At 41.1% G+C, this 15,736-nt stretch overlaps 1 long non-coding RNA gene across 1 annotated transcript; it reads left to right on the top strand.

Moving 5' to 3' along the window:
- Positions 1 to 5,943: 5,943 nt before the first annotated feature.
- LOC122154029 lies at positions 5,944 to 10,927 on the top strand. Its single transcript, XR_006165932.1, has 3 exons — positions 5,944 to 6,055; positions 8,442 to 8,517; positions 8,631 to 10,927. It is a non-coding gene; the product is annotated as an uncharacterized LOC122154029 (long non-coding RNA).
- The last annotated feature ends 4,809 nt before the right edge of the window (positions 10,928 to 15,736 follow it).

Here is a 15,736-nt window from a genome sequence, read left to right as displayed (position 1 = left end):
GCAGTGACAAGAGAGAAAAATGATGTTTCCAGCAGCAGGGATTGCTCCTGGGGGTGCCCATCTCCCTCTGCTCACTGGAGAGGGATTTTCAGGAAATTAGGGACTTAGTCTGTGGTTAAGTGCCCAAATTTAACAGGATGAACCTGAGCCAAAGCATGTGTAACATGCCATCCAGGAAGCCTGTCCAAGCAGTGTTTTGGTGTTCATCCAGCTCTCAGTGGTCTGGGTTAGAGTCTGGCCTTGCAAATACTCGTTCTGGTGTGACCAAGGTGGGAATAGATGGGATGTAAGGCAGGAGAAGCGAGCTGGGAATGAAGCAGAAGGATTTGCATGTTTAGTGCTCCCATGCTGAGAGTTGCCCGTTTCTCCCACTGTCCCCCAGGGCTAGTGATTTTATCACCTCTGCTCACTAGCATCTTTTTTTCCTCTCCAGGCACCAGCTACCCTTTTTATTCCCAGCCTCCTCTTAAAATGTCCAGTTGATCAACATAATTCAGTTAAATTCAGTAACTGTTTTCAACCTGTACTTACCTTTTGAGATAGCTAGAAGACATGCCAGGAAGCTGCTCTGATTTTTCTGCTAATCATATAGAAATTAAAAAAAAACCCAATAATAAATTAACCCAAAGATACTATCTCTCCTTATGGAGTTGTCTTATTTGTATCTCTGTGTCTTGAGTGCCAAAATTCTCTTCTCTCTTCCTCACCCCTCTCCTGTCAATGCAAAGCAAAGGCTGGTGGCCACAGCAGTTTTGCCATCCCAGAGCCCTGCAACCTTTGGATGACAAGTGATCCATCTCCCTGGGGGAGACTTTGCATTTTGCCACTGCTCAACAAAATACTGTCCCCAAGTGAGTAGATTTACAAGTGGCAAACCCAGTCAATGCTTCTGCCTCAGGGCATGGCACTGTCCTAAAACTCAACTTTGCTGTTTGTCACCATTGAGGTGAGTTGCAGGAGATGCCAAGCAGGAGTGTTAATCATAATGTGGACCTCTAATTATGTTTCCCTAAAATATCTGCAAGTTTCACTCAAACATTAAACTACTATATCTGAGTGAATTGCAATCTCTGTGATGGGAAAACAAACTGTAAAGCGGTTGCCTCATCATTCTGCTTCTACCAGGTCTTGAGTCCAGCTTTTCAGGCCAGTTTTTCCCTTTTCACAGCGCATCTGTCAAGATTTCCCCTCTGGAAAAAAAGATCAGAGCAAATGGGGATGGAGGAGAACAAAAGCTGACCCAAACCTTTGACCTAAACTTAACATAAAGCCAAATGAAACCTTAGAGGTTTGTAAATGTTCATGAAACATTTCCACCTCCTGCTCCCCTTTCCTTTATCTTTAGTTTCTTTATACTTCTACACTTACTGTTTCTAATTGAAAGTCTAATGTGAAGCCCCACTAAATTAATGGAAAGACTCTCACTGTTTTTAGTGGCTTTTGATTCAGCCTCACAAAGAAAGGAAATAATTTTTTTAATGAAAGTGTCTTTAAACTTAAGAGAAAACAAACCCTGAAAAGAGATAAGAAAAATCAGAGGTCAAATGCAATTTTCCAGCTAGCAGCATATGTTCTTGATCTGAACCACACCCATCACATTGATATGGATATTGTTAGCCCAAGAAAAAAAAATCACTGTACATAAACAGAATTGCTGAGTTAACAGTGAACTGGTTTAATAAGATAAAATGCCTGTTTGCAACAACTAGAAATTTTGCCATTCTTCATTGTCAGCTTTTATAACCTGAAGTTTCTATTTGCATGTGTGAGATTGAGTCTTTCCCTTTGTACCAAAATTGCAACAAAAATGTCAATCACATTAAAACTTTATTAGGGAAACAACTCTCTGCTACTGATAGAGTTTTTAACTTTCTAGGTGACTTTTGTCAGAAGGGAGTAGAAATGTGATCGTTTATAGGGCTTAATAAAACTTGAGCTTCCCTGAATGGTGCATCAGATGGTCAGAATAGGAGCATTCTTGTCTGAGTTATATTCTGAATTCATGGATGAGGGATTTGAGGAAGGCTGGTGAGACCAGCTCAAGCAGAAATTAAGACATGGCTTTTCTTGGGTGGTTGCTGTTGCACTGTCATTTGACAGTGACAGTTCCAATGGATCGGTGTTGCCAGTTCCGAGGTTGGTCTCCTCTAAAGTACTGATCTGCCTCGAGTTCTTATTTTGCACATACAAATTAGGTGTGTTGTGTTCACAGACTGGTATGGCTGCATATTTTACTTGTGAATACATGCACAACTTATCTAGAAAATTATTTCCCAATATTTGTATAACAGACAGTTTTGTTTTCACAGTCACTGAGTAGATGCACACAGAACAGTGTGTGCTCCAGAGGCTGTTACTCAGTCTTAATGGAAAACACAGATGTGGGAAATGGTCCTAGGAAGATGCTGCTAATAAGTAGCTACTCCATGTTCATAATATTTCTGTAAATGAGTATTATTTTATTATTAATTATATGCAAATTTTACACAACATAGGTTTTTTGATCATTCTCTCATTTTTATTGTTTTCTTTTTGTTCCCTCTTCATCTTTTTTCCCCTGTCTCCTACTAGATTTTTTATTTCTGAACTCCAAATTTCTCTCCAGTGTAAAGTCTGGACTGTCTGGTCTCTGCCAACAATACACTCGCTGTCTCTCTTGGAGTGCCTGACAGCCACAATGGCACCACTGCACTGGGAGACCTTGTGGTGGGCATGCTGAAAGGCTTCCTGCCTCTAGAGCATCTTCTGGGTGACTTTGTCTTTGGAGGTTTGGCTAGCTCTGTCCATGTTCTAGACGTTGTTCATCTCTTAAAGGAAATATGGACCTTGATCCAAAGGTGTTGGCTGAGGTCTGTGTACCCTCCAGTGGAGGGAAACCTCTGGATGGAGATGAGGGACAGAAGAAATGGTCCTATTTGTTTTTTTCAAACCATGTTAGAAGGGGAAAATTTTATGTTAGCCCAGTGACAATCTATTTTGACTATCAAAACTTAGAAATCTTGTCTTTTTCTTCCCACTCAGCTTGAATCCACTTTTTCATTGGCTGCACTGGCTCCACTGGTGTGTTTCTTATAAATATTTGATCTATCTGTTTCTAGAAATTGTACAGGGCATGAATTACTGGAAATGAAGCAAAATGTACCAGACACAAAGTCAGCGCATTCTCTGTAGCTCATACTCTCTGAAGACTCATTTGTCCCTTTCCTCCTTTTAAATATTTCCTCTCTTCTTTCTGGCCTGATCTTGTTATTTGTTTCATTGGCCATTTGTTATCCAACTCTTGGCAAAATATCAAGGAAATCTTCCTGACAGTGGACTGTGAAGATCTTTCTTAAGGGAACAACAGCTTCTTTACTTGGGAGAGCTGAAAACAAGACAAGCCCAAATATTGTCTTTGCTGAGACAAAGTTTGTGAGGGCTGCAATGTGCTATGTTGGATTCAGTTGTGTAACTGATAAAGCTTTTCCAGTTGGGTTTTAATTTGGTCTTTAAAGGGTTTTAAGGTGTCATTTCTCCCTGTAAAACTTGCCTCATTGTTGTGTCAGTGGTCAAGTAGGCAGTGAAGGAGGGATGGACTGAGCTGCTGTCTGGTGATAGCTGAACTCCATGTGTGTGGCTCCATGGAGGTGGTGGGTCTTCTTATTCAGGGGTGGAGATGCTTTTCTGGCTATGGGCAACCCAGGCGATCATTAAAATGAGCCAACTGCATGCTTTCATCTCTCCTGAGTTCACAGCTTCCTCCGCACAGACGAGACAGGCTTAGACCCAGTCTGGGCTTCAGTAAACTTTTTAGTGTTGCAGTTTCACTGAAGGTTTGACTTTGCTCTGGGATTATCCTAACATTCAGCTGTTTCAGGGCTGTTGGGTTCCCCTATATCTTCTCTCCAGCTGAAAGTTTATAGCTGAGCTGCACAAGTGTGTCCTAACTTCAGAGAAAACTCAAGAAAAGGCAACTCCAGCTGCAGCTCTATCCTTCCAGAGAGACTCCCCTGGCAGGTCTCCGACAAGCCTGTTACTACAAGTTCACCCCAACTGGCAATTTTGGCAAGCACAAAAATTTGCATGAAGTTCATATTAGTTCAACATTAGCTCATGTTGCCAGTAATTCAGTAGTTCTTTCTAACTGCTTGAGTCTTAGTAGAGAGATTTAAGCTCGCTTGCAGTGCAGCCTCTCTGAGAAAGTTGTGAAGGTGGGCAGTTGTTTAGTTTCACAAATATCATGGGGTAAGTGAGTTTTATAATGTCTTCTGAAAGGATTGAAGATTTTAAGTCCTAATACTTCGTTGTCATATTTGCAAGATATAATAGCACCTAGATTCACTTCAAAAACAGCATAGGACATAGAAAACGTAGGTTTATATAATAATTTTCATTTCCACTCACTGATTCAGTGAGGTCTTACACCAGTTGCATAAAACCAAATATTTATGAAGCCTTTCTTTTAAAATAGTTTCCACTGCTTTGACTGTATATATTAAAACACAGTCTGATCAAAAGCCCTTTCTCCTCCCTAAAGCACTTTGTGTATTATAACCTCTGTAGTATCTTCAGCTGCCTCAGAGATTTTGCAGAGCTGAGGGTGTTCACGCTCATTAGATTTCGTATTTTGTTCCTTAAACTTGCCAAAAAAAGTCTTTTTGCTCAGAAAAAAATAAAAATATATATTAAAAAAAAATCCATGGAGTCAAATTTTGAAGAAGGGTTTTCTGAAAAATGTTTCATTTGATTTCTTATTTAATCTGGAAATTAAGTCATATTTCAGTGGGTATTTAATGAATGGTATTATGCAATTATTAGCAACACAACTGACATTTTTCCTCCTCTCCTGACATATGGGAAACAAGGATTAATTACTGTCTCACCCCCTGTGTTGGGTGAATCCTGTGTACTCTGGGCTGATGGTAATGAGCCAACCTCAGTCCTTGACTAGATCTGGAGCAAGACAGTGGCTTCCACAGCTCCCTGCAGATTTCTGCAGTGCAAAATGTAGCACCATACCCAATTACCTGGTCTGGTACCTGTTCACACATCTCTTAAAGATGTAGCCCCAGCTGTTGGAGCCAGGACCACTTCCATCCTGCTGGAAAGGGCTTTCCAAAGAGGAAGTAGAACTCTTGCTGGGACCGTGCAGAACAGACAGTGGCTTTGTGGGGATGTCCGTGGGAAGCGACATCCATGGGAAGGGGTGTCTCCTGCCTGGCCCTGGGAATGGGAGGCATGTCCACAGTGGGAGGCAGTGTTCACAGGGTTCCTGACTCTCACCATTGAGCATTGTTCAGAACAAACGTAGATGCTGTATATAAATGTAAAGATTAATTTGCGGTTTTTACACCCACCACATTTCTTGGAGTTGACATTTTCTGGAACTTTAGGGCTATTTATCTCCAGGCTGTTATTTTGGTTTTACTTTTCTTGTTCATTTTATAGAAAGATAACAACCCATGTTTTTTCATCTACATAATGAAATAACATGTGTTAAACTGACCCACACTTTAGTCAAAGCAGCTGTGTAATGCTGTCCTCTACTCAGAGGTGTACAAACTTGTAGGGCAGTGGAGACATGTGTTTGTTGGTATAACACAGTACAGCTGCACCATGACATTGCTTGGGTGGATGCTGAGAAATCTGGAGGAATTCCCTGAGGAAATGTGGAGTTGGGAAGATAGAAAAAATGCCTGCTTAACCCACTATTCCATTTTGTGCCCAAAAGTGAGAACAAAGTGACTTATTTTTCAGAGATGCCTTGGACCATCTGTGACTGAATGGCACACAGGCTGTTTCTTGCTCCTGATAGTGCCCAAAATGTTCAGGGCATTTTCCAGGTGGAAGAAAGAGCTAAAGAGACACAGAAGAGAGAGGGAGGAGATTCAAGGGAGCAGATATTTAGTGGAAGTATAATCTCGTTCTTTCTAAAATTTCAGCCCTTTGTGATGACCTCATACTTTAAAAGAAAAAATATCTTGCTGCTCTCTTAGGAGTACTGAAAATCTCCCTGCTCCTCCTGCTCTGTGGCAGAAGATACTGCATTAAGATCTGTACAAGGCTTTGACATAAGGTATGCAGTGTTCACCTCTGAAAATCAGATTATTATTTTCTCTGAGGATGGAAAAAAGATGGGATAGTCACCCTTTTTCTGTAAATTTCCAGACAAATGGAGTAGTTGTGTATTTTAATTAATTGGTAAGTAGGCCGCAGCACAGAACGTTGGGTTCCCTTATCAGGCACGGGATGACGGGTGTGTGGAGATGGCAGGATGGTTGTCACCTCTTGCTCTGCCATCATCAGGTGTGTGGCTTTGCCAGACATCATGAGTAAAAACTCTGAAGGGTCTCTTCAAACCCCGCTGCACCCTCATGTACCACAATCCTTTTCTCAAAGCTGTCCCTTCATCATTTACTAGCCAGATTTTGGCACATGAAGCAACAAAACTGGGGAGAGCCAGCTAGAAGAATAGTGGTAGCCCCAGACAGTCTTTGGTGGACATTCCCCATTGGTTGAAAGTTTCTAGTCTAGTTTCAAGGACACTTTAATTTTCAGATTCTTTTTCAATTGGGCATGTACATGTGAAGTCAAGTAGCAGATATAAAGGCTGGCACAAAAATATAGGCCTAGCTGCCTGATTTCTATTGTATACCATAATTATAGTAACATACACTTTGGAATGACAGCATTTTTCAGCAACAGAGTACTTTAGAAATACTAATCTCACATCAGCTATTTGTATTAATAATGCCTTATTCAGCAGGTGATGTGAGCCAATATTATCCTACTTTTATAGACAGCAAAACAGAAAGAGAAAGAAAGATTAAGTGACTCACCTAAGGTCAAACAATATGTGTGAAAGAAAACCTAGTTAAACTTGGGGATTACTGCCTCCCAGTGATCAAGAAGTGTGTGCGCTATTTCTGAGAAACTAATGTACATGCATCTATGATAAATTAGAAATTATACTAGCTTAGGAGGTTACTTGTTTAGCAGTGCCAGGGACATTTTCATTGCATGGTATTGCAAAAGCCAGAAGGACACAGTACTTACAGACAGCAATGGCCAGATCCTGTAAAATGTCACCATGTTCCTACTTGTGCAAGTCCCATGGACTTCAGTTTCTTAAAGGAGAGCTGGATCTTCAACAGTAATTAATACAAGTTTAGAATTTTGATCAGCAAAAATGGCCAAAGTTTTAACTCTTTTAACCTCTTCTCCTCACTATTGGCCATTTGCCATTCCATTAGCTGAAAGGTATTAAGACTATTTCCCAAATATAGGGATAGACTACATAATGAGGAACAAAAGAAGTTGTATGTCCATGCAACTTGTACAAGTCTCAAGGGTAACAGAGTCTCTGAAATTGAACACTGACAGTATAGTAATTTTAGAGAACTAATTATCCCTTAGACAGTTGAGTAAATTTCAGAAAAAAAAATGTTTACATTGAAAAATTGGCAAATAATAAGGCTAATGTATTTGTACATGGAGGGAAGGAGAAGCCAGGCCTTTTGTTCCTGGACTTTCCTCTCTTACATTTCATTATTAATGTTATTCAGGGAAACAACCTCTGCAGAATAGGTCTAATTGCTAACTAATTATGTCTCAACAAAAATTATCAGGGTCCCAGATTTTATTTGGCTTGGATGTTTAAAGGCAAATTATAAGTTACGTAATAAAACAACAGAATCATTAAACATTGATTTACATGTTTATTTTGCTATAAGAAATGAAATTTTTATTGGAATGGAATTAAACAGAGGTTTATGTGCTTGTATTCCCCATAGCCTTTTATGCTGTAGTAATACAGCAATATTCATAAATCATACCAGAGTTTTCAAATTTCCTGAGGAGTGACCTAGGCAAGAAACCCTTAACAACTTGTTGAGAGACTTTGAAATTAAATTCAGCTGTAATATCATCATTACTAATTTATGGCTAGTTTGCTTGCTACAAAGATACATTTAAAGAAACTGAAGTACATGGTGAGGATAAAATAAAACACGGGTATATTATCATGTAATTATTCCACTAGAAGGATTTATTCTATGTTTCATTACCTTATTGAACGTGGCAAAACAGTCTGTTCCTTGGGAGAGAAAACCTTATATAATGAAGCATGTAAATACTAGGCCTTCAATCCAGCAAAACAGGGAAAACACTAGGTATAAAATTAAAGCTTTATATAGCTGTTGAAGGACTCCCTTCCCTTTGTTATCAGATACATTTGTGTGTGTGTATGAACATGCATGCAGCAGCATGCACACATGTGTTCTCTCTACATATGCATGTATATTTATAAATATACCTATGCTCAGGCACGCATACAGTCTTTACTTTGGAATAGTCTTAATAGTGAAATATAATTAAGGCTGAGGCAGACATTATCTGGCACAATTTGAACCACATTTCTGAAATGTCCAGTGTCCCTGAAGCCTGTTTTTGTTCCATTGCAGCTTTTGAACTTCCTGCAAGGCTTGTTATGGCAAATTGAGATTGATGACAAAGTGCAACATTTTGAAATTATTAAAGGTATTTGCTTTTCCTTTAATTTCTTTTACCACAGAATGAAAAGGATGAAAAATTATTCTTCTTTTTTTTTTTTTCACAGTAATTATATGTCTGACTTCTCAAATTTTACACAGGCAGAAAACTCCCTCTGAACTCTGTGTGTGTTGGAAACAGGCTCATAAGCATCTTGCTTCATTCTACTCCAGCATCATCATCACCTCTTGATTGAGGCGTGGATTTTCATTCTGTCCTTGCTGATTAAGACCAGTGAATCATTCTCGGCAGAAGTTAAGCTAAAATATTTATTGGTGTAAGTCTTTTTGTGCCACCTGTCTTCAAGTAAGTGGCTTCTTATTGCTGTTAAACCTTCTAGGATATGAAGTTTCTGTAGGTGACCTTCTCCAGGACTCCTCAGCCTTACCAACCTCTTTTCCATCTACACTCAAATGGTTGACCCACCACCAAAGCTCGGAGGGGCCAAACCTCCCAAGATCATCTTCCCAGCCACTCTGTGTGGTGACACCTTGGCATCATACATGGAGAAGCTGTTTACAGGAGCCCTTATGGCTGCCCAGAGACCTCCACCATGTCCCAGTTATCCTGCTGTCTCGTCGCTGCCTACGACCCAGACAACTGATGGCTGGCTCAGTGCCACGCTGCTGACTCAGCAGGTTCCCACCCAGTACCGCCCATACAGCGACCATGGCCACAGCAAACGTATTCAGCCAGCAGCAGCACGAGCCGATGTGCTTGCTGGTTAATATGCAAGGGAAAGGAGTCACAGATAAACTCATTGCACACATCCATTACGTGAGAGAAGCATCAATATTTCTGCAAATCCAACAGGGAATTTATTCATCTCAGCCTCCAGCAATGGTGAATTATCCTGGTGACTGGTGCAATTTGGAAGCATATACAACCATAATGAGGAAGTACCGTGGCTTCCCTTGAAGTAATAGAGTGGTTATTGCTGATAGTTACTGCCTTTGTGAAGTATTAACGCATGGTTATAGTGCAGTCATGTAGCAAAATTATAGGGGCCTGTAGACTGTTACTTAGCAACACTTGCTAATGTTGAGGTGGTAATGAAGAAATGGAGTAAAAGAAATACAGAGTATATTGGAGTCATAAAGTAAACTGTGGTGTGACTTGAGAAAGCTGTTCCGAAGATAAAGATGTTGTCTGTTTCTCCTTCTGCTATATGAATATGGTAGAAGAACTTAAGAGCTGATTTGAAGCAACACATTTGAAATATCTGAGTAACAGAAATAAGGATTACGATATTTTTTTTTCATCATTGTTGCTGCCTGAGAAAAGCATCAGAATTGCTGGGCTTTTGAAGATACTCTCCTTGTCATTTCAAACCCATCCTGAGGCACTAGCTGGCCAATTAAAATAATCTTTCCTTTGGAGAGCTAGCATTTGTCAGAGTTAAGAATGAAGGCTTCTTTCTACTACATCTATTTTCCCCATTCATTCATTTACATAACTCCCTTCACTGTTAATCAAGTGCCTGCAGGCATATCTCAAGAAAAAGGTAAGGCCATAAAAATAAAGGCAGACATTTCTAGTTATAGATGAACCTTCCACATGTTGCAGATCTGTCTCAGACACTTATCTTGGTTTATCTCCACCTGTTTAAATTGGAAAATTCACAAAAATCCATCTCCCATGAGATTTCCAAGATTTCTTGATTTCATTTGGGTCAGAACTGCCACAAGAGATACATTTCTCAGAGTACTTCTGAGCTGCTGCCAGGAACAGGGAGTGCTGGACTGTGCCACTTTAAAAAAAAAAAAAAAAAAAAAAAAGTTTTCTTTGAAAAGTCACCAAATTTTATAAGCTTTTAAAAAAAGAATTGGCCTAGTTCAGTCTCGGGTATGATTAAAAGAGCTGCACTGATTTATTGGTGTCAAACAAAGTATGTTTGGGTACAACATTATTTTGTAATGGAAAAAGTATCAGTGGATGCACTGCCTATCAGCACTGCTTGGACTGGATGAGGACCGAGCCTTAAGTTATAAGAGTCTTTAATACTGGAGAAAAGGAAGACTGATAAAAATATTGTAACTAGAAGGCCATCTCTTAGTCTCTCAGATAAAGGTAGCAGTGAAGTCAACCTCAACAACATCTGTGGTTCTGCTGATTAAATAATGGATGATATTTGCCTGCTTTGCACCTCACTCTGGCCCTGCAAAGCAAATGGAAACATTTTCTCATTCCTATCCCACCAGGAGTGCAGATCTATGAATATGGAGTGATGATTTGGGGAATGTTTCACAGGAGAAACTGTATACATTAATTTAATAAAAAAAATAATATTCTACAGTTGGTAACAGAGTTGCTTCCTGCTGGCCTTTAATTTTGCACTTTTTCTTTTGTCCTTGTAAATGACAAAGTAATATTATTTTGACTAAGTTCTTGTTCTTGCACATTGTCTTACCCAAACCAATGCTATACCAGAGCATTGCCATCAGGACCTGTCTACCAGGGACTACCCAGAGGCAAACGGAAAATCAAATGTGAGTGACTGGTGATGCAGGGGAGTGAAACCTGCTGTTAAAAAAAAAAACAGTCTGTTTCAACACATACTTGTCCCACCAAAACAAAAAGAATCTTCATCTTTCTGAAGCATTTTTAATAGGAGAACCCCTGTGCAGAGGGAGACCTTACTATGACAGCTACTCATGCTCTTCCTGAAATGTTCATTTTTCCTCAAAACATGCAACTGTGGTGACTTTTGGCTTTAAATCTGCTTTATGACCCTTTGAGATGCCATTGACACTACATCTGAGGTGCATAACAGGACAAAATTAGTAGCAAATATAAATTTAATTAAGTGAATTTAGGATAAAAATTATATGGAAAAATCAACAATGATGTGAAAACTCTAACATGCAAAATTCTACTGGAACTAGCAGAGTCCTCTGCACCTAAACACGGTTCTTCTAGCAGACGTTCTGCCTGTCCCAATTTCAGGCAACCACTCTTGGTCAGAATGCTCCAGTCTTTAAAAAAAGGTGGTCCTCATTTTGTAACTTTTAGTAGTGTTTATTCTGGGTCAACGAAATTGTCTTCTGTCTTAAGATGTTTAATGATTATTTGAAAGCAACTTGATGAATAGTGTGTACTCCCACTTGGGGCAAATGTATTTTTGGAGTGATTCATAACAATTAATCTTTGTCTAAGTGGAATGCATTAATTTCTCCTACTGGTGGTGACTGTATTTCTGTTTCTTTTCCTAAGTTAGATGGTTCTGCTCCAGAGGCATATTTGCTGATTAAATTGGACCACGACCGGGTACTCAGGTTATGTCACTATTATCCAAACGATCTTTTAAAGAACACAGAGTACTTGTTTTTGCAGATACCGCGCGCCCCGCATTTAATCATGGACCTTTGTAGCTTGTTATTTCTAGAATTCAGATTACTGCAATTTAAAAGTCTCTCTGTCCTTGCCAGTGCTCGGTGACATAAAATAAACCTGCATATGAAGAAAAAAAGCACAAAACTTGTCAAGTTGCTCTGAGGGACAGAAAGAAAAAGAAAGCATGTTTTATGGCGATCTGGAAACGCTGTCTGCAGCACAGCTATAGAGGGAAATGTTACAATTTGCTAATATTTTCCATGTAGCCAGAATGTCATTTTTGTAAGTGCTGTTACCCGTGGTAGTACCCCCGTAGTGGCGAGCGTGGGGTCCCGCGTGTGGTTGGGTTGCAGATGCATAACATCAGAGGGTTCATACCCCAAAGAACGTACAGTGGCAGTCGGCAGCGGGAGGGGGAAGGGGAACAAAGCAGAGGAAGTGATTTCCCACAGTCGGCTGCTGCTCCTCATCAAGTCCAGCCACCAAACCCCAGGTTTAGCCCCACATTTGCTTCTCCCGACCCTGCTGTGGGCCGCCCAACATCCCCGGGGTCACTTGTGGCTGGCCCCGAGCCCGCCGGGGGCTGCCGAGCCGCTATTGCAAAGCAGGGCGCCTGTTGCTATTTTCCTCCCGCTGCCTCCTCCTCCTCCCGAGCACCAGGGACTGCGACGGGGATGCAGACAGAGCCGGCACGGCCTCTGCAGCCCTCAGCAGACCGAAGTGCTCCAAGTTCCTTTTTTAGTAAAATCGCTTTGTCTCGAAAGTGCTGCGGAGCAAAGCCTTCTCACCCCCGCTGCCCCCCTCCTTGCGCTGGGGGCGGTGGAGGTGCCAGGCCGACATACCAGAAATACTCCTTATCCCCAGAGACGGAGCATCCTGGGGCCCCACAGCCCATACCCCAGCCCGAGCCTCAGCCGAATGTCGGGTTTACCCAGAAAGAGCAGCCTGTCCTCCCTGCCCAGTCAGGTCCCTCTCTGGTAAGGGCTGGTGGCAGCATTGCTCCTTTGTTCATTTTAAATGTGGCATCTAAGGAATGGACAGAAACCATCAACCCCCTTTTTTTTTTTTTTTTTTTGGCCTGGGATGACAAATAACTTGCATGAGGCTGTAAAACATTACAGTCAAGGCAGGATTTCACTCGTTGCAGGATGAAGAACTCAGCACAGTGCCATTAGTTTCTTCTGTACCCGTTTTTGCCTTTTCCCTGCTGGTCCTGAGCAGCCCACAGTGCTGCCGCTGGGGCATGGCCAGGGTGCTTGGAAGGGAAATGACACAAAGTGGTGATGGGGGCAAGTACCACAATCTGTTGCTGAGTTTGCTTGTGCTCCATTCCCTGTTCTGACATTTTTGTATTTCAGAAAGGGTTTTTCCTCTGTCTTTACCAGTATTCCACCACATAAACAATTTACTTGTCCAGATACCTCCTCCAGATCAGATGCTAGCTTGAGGTGGGTATGGCTGGCATGAAGTTGTCCTTAGTGGAGCTACAAAATGAAGACAGTGGACAGAAGGAGAATGAGGAATGGGTAGACAGGGAGCAGAGCAAGGTAAAGGGGGCTCAGGTTGCAGTAGGGGAGTCAGGGAGATGCTGGGAGCTAACAAGCTGCTAATGACACTGATAAGGAACTTGTGGAGATAAATAAAGCAAGCAGTGAGATGGAGAGATTGTTGGAGACATGGTGTGGAGGTCTACAAGGACATGAACGGTGGATATGAGTCAGGGTTGGAGTTAGGGTGACGAAGACAAGGTTAGATAAGAGGTGAGTTTGGGATGAGGGTGGGACATCTGGGCTTTCAAATAAGAAGGGGCAGACTTATATTCACAAGTTTAATGAACTGACTTGTTGCCTATCTGGATGTTGTTTTCTCCAGTGCCTGGTTGGAGCTCAGTGCTCCTGGTCCTGCTCTGAGTTCTGACAAAGGGTCCCTGTCTCTCCCTAACCTTTCTGAGACCATCTGCTTCTCTGATACGATATGGGGCAGGTGTCTGTACACACACTGTCTGTATGCCTGCAGATATGATGCTAAGTGCGAGTGCGTGTCTCTGGTTTGGGAAATTATGTGTTGCACAATGATACAAGCCTTGGTGATGTGATAAGGTACTGCTGGGTACTGAGGCAGGGTTTGACTTTTTTTTGGTTTGCTTATTTATTTCTATAGGTCTCCTGCCACTCTGGGTGGCTGTGCTCTAGTTCCAGATCTTGGAATAAATATGTTATCTGTCATATTCTTTTTCCTATATGATGGGAGGTGAGTCTAGGACTTCAGGTCAGGGCAGGATTGTCCCACAATTAAGGCCTCATGTATTTGAATATTTTCCTGATGAACTGGATTCAATTTCCTCAGTTACCTGAACTAAACTCTTTTGAGATATCTACTTATGTGGATTTTGCCAAGGATTGCTTTTTTTTGCAAATATCGCATATTCCCTGTTGCAATAGACATTAATGAGAGTTGTGTTTTGCATACACAGTATAAAGGCCTCTGAGAGACAAGTTTTCTGGGCAGTTTTGTTACCCCAAAATTAGTAAAACTCTTTTACTTTATTCTGATTATTTCTCACCCCTCCCTATTCTCACAACATGTGATCTAGCTGCAAGAATACTTACGTTGCTTTTGGATGACCCAATAATGAGAAGTACAGAAAACCCATGACTCTATGAACAATTCTGCCCTATATGCTCAAGTAACAGGAAGCAAGTAAGACATGGTGCAGTGCAGTAAACAGCGAGTAGAAAACCAAACATAAAATCATTAAAATGTACCCTTCACTCTGTGCAAAGGAGGGGCAGAAAATTCTTAGGACAACCTTTGGGAATTTAGCTGTTGCTGAACTCCAGTTAGTGTAAAGATGATGTTAATGCAAGTAAGTCCTTGTACTTTTGTGTAGATAAGGTCCCATTTCATCCACTCCTCTGACACTGGATCATGTTTATTCTGACACTAGGTGTTATGTTACACTGTGAATAAAACAGTTGCTTACTGACAGAGTAACTTCTGCTTGCCTTGAGGGATGGTGACGTTACTGGGCCCTGTATTAAGCTGAAGATGGCTGAACAGTTTCTACGTCTCCAGACCCTACTGGGAACCTGAACTGTTAACGTGAATGCTCATTTTTTATGTGTTTTCCACTGAAACAGTTTAAAAGCATCTCTGTTACTGTGAATTCTTGCTTATTTGTCATAAAGGGGGAAAAACACCAAACAGGAATTAACAAGAGGATTTTTTTTGTGACTTCAGTCCCTCATTAGGAGGTTTATGATCAGGCTTTGGGAAAGCTCTCCTTGAATTATTTTAAGGTTCTAATGATAAAAACCTTGGGGAGGTCATGCACATGGGGGATTTAATACCCATTCAGAACCATCTGGCATTAGATTAGATGCAGGGAAAGAACAAAATCTGGCAGTAATATTCATCTCCATTAACCCAGAATACAGGCTGATATGATTATAGCAGAGAAAATACTCTCACTCTTTCACCAGGAAAAGCTCTTAATAGACCTGGGTTAAATTGGTTTATAAAACCAAAGTCTTCTTGAAACATGGATCTGCCCTCTCATTGAGTGCATTTGCTTAGGCTTTTAATATGTATTTCATATCTCTTTAACCTTGACAGTTAATGTGTTAAGGTATAAAATATTGCTAGGGTGAAAGATTGTGTTTGCAGCTCCTAGCTTACTCTGTGAGCGCAGTCTTAGTAGTATAAGCATAATGCTGGAGTAGAGCTCATTCGTGCTTTGCTTCTACCCCTTCTCAACAGCATCCCTGAGATCCTGGTCCCAGTGACATCCTCAGCAAAGCTCCCACCAGTGTCAGTGGTGACTAGATAACCATTCTTCCGAGACCCAGAACCAGCTACGCACTTAAGCTTGCGC

This window comes from Tyto alba, unplaced genomic scaffold (assembly GCF_018691265.1).
Source record: "Tyto alba isolate M040663 unplaced genomic scaffold, T.alba_DEE_v4.0 Super-Scaffold_3, whole genome shotgun sequence".
NCBI lineage: Eukaryota > Metazoa > Chordata > Aves > Strigiformes > Tytonidae > Tyto > Tyto alba.
Note: the sequence above shows the minus strand (reverse complement) of the source record. Positions and strands in the feature narration are given on the sequence as shown.